The following is a 1,380-nucleotide window of genomic DNA, read 5'->3' on the forward strand; positions in this document are numbered from 1 at the left end:
CCTCGGGGAAGCCCTTCAAATGCCCCACACCTTTTGGACCTCTCTGCTTTCCTGTGGACTCAATCCTCAAAACCACCGTTATTTACTCTCGGCAGCCTCCGGAGCAAAAAACGCAAACGTCCAGCCGCTGCTCCCACAGCAAAGGCCCCAGCGGGGAAAAGGCATTCTGGTCCTAACTGCCTCCGGGAACCCCTTCAAATGCCCCACACCTTTTGGACCTCTCTACTTTTCTGTGGACACTAACCTCAAAATCACTGTTTTTAACTCTCGGCATCCTCCGGAGCAAAAATTGCAAACGTCCAGCCGCTGCTCCCACAGCAAAGGCCCCAGCGGGGAAAAGTCATGCTGGTCCTCACTGCCTCCGGGAACCCCTTCAAATGCCCCACACCTTTTCGAGCTCTCTGCTTTGCTGTGGAATCCATCCTCAAAACCACGCTTTTTTATTCTCGGCAGCCTCTGGAGCAAAAAATGCAAACGTCAAGCCGCTGCTCCCACAGCAAAGGTTTCAAGGGGGAAAAGTCATGCTGGTCCTCACTGCCTCCCAGAACCCCTTCAAATGCCCCACACACTTGGGCCCTCTCTGCTTTCCTGTGGACTCCATCCTCAAAACCGCCGTTTTTCATGCTCGGCATCCTCCGTAGCAAAAAACGCAAACGTCCAGCCGCTGCTCCCACAGCAAAGGCCCCAGCGGGGAAAAGTCATGCTGGTCCTCACTGCCTCCGGGAACCCCTTCAAATGCCCCACACCTTTAGACCTCTCTGCTTTCCTGTGGACTCAATCCTCAAAACCACCTTTTTTAAGCCTCGGTAGTCTCTGTAGCAAAACACGCAAACGTTCAGCCGCTGCTCCCACAGAAAAGGCCCCAGCGGGGAAAAGTCATGCTGGTCCTCACTGCCTCCGGGAACCCCTTCAAATGCCTTACACCTTTGGGACCTCTCTGCTTTCATGTGGACTCCTTCCTCAAAACCACCGTTTTTCACTTTAGACAGCCTCCGGAGCAAAAAACGTAAATGTCCAGCAGCTGCTCCCACAGCAAAGGCCCCAGCGGGGAAAAGTCATGCTGGTCCTCACTGCCTCCGGGAACCCTTTAATATGCCTAAAACCTTTTGGACCTCTCTGCTTTCCTGTGGACTCCATCCTCAAAACCACCGTTTTTAACTATAGGCAGCCTCCGGAGCAAGAAACGCAAACGTCCAGCCGCTGCTCCCACAGCAAAGGTTCCAAGGCGGAGAAGTCATGCTGGTCCTCACTGCCTCCGGGAACCCCTTCAAATGCCCCACACCTTTTGGACCTCTCTGCTTTCCTGTGGACTCCATCCTCAAAACCACTGTTATTAACCCTCGGTAGTCTCTGTAGGAAAAAACACAAATGTCCAGACGC

This window comes from Vanellus vanellus (genome assembly GCF_965231255.1).
Source record: "Vanellus vanellus genome assembly, contig: HAP1_SCAFFOLD_360, whole genome shotgun sequence".
Classification (NCBI taxonomy): domain Eukaryota; kingdom Metazoa; phylum Chordata; class Aves; order Charadriiformes; family Charadriidae; genus Vanellus; species Vanellus vanellus.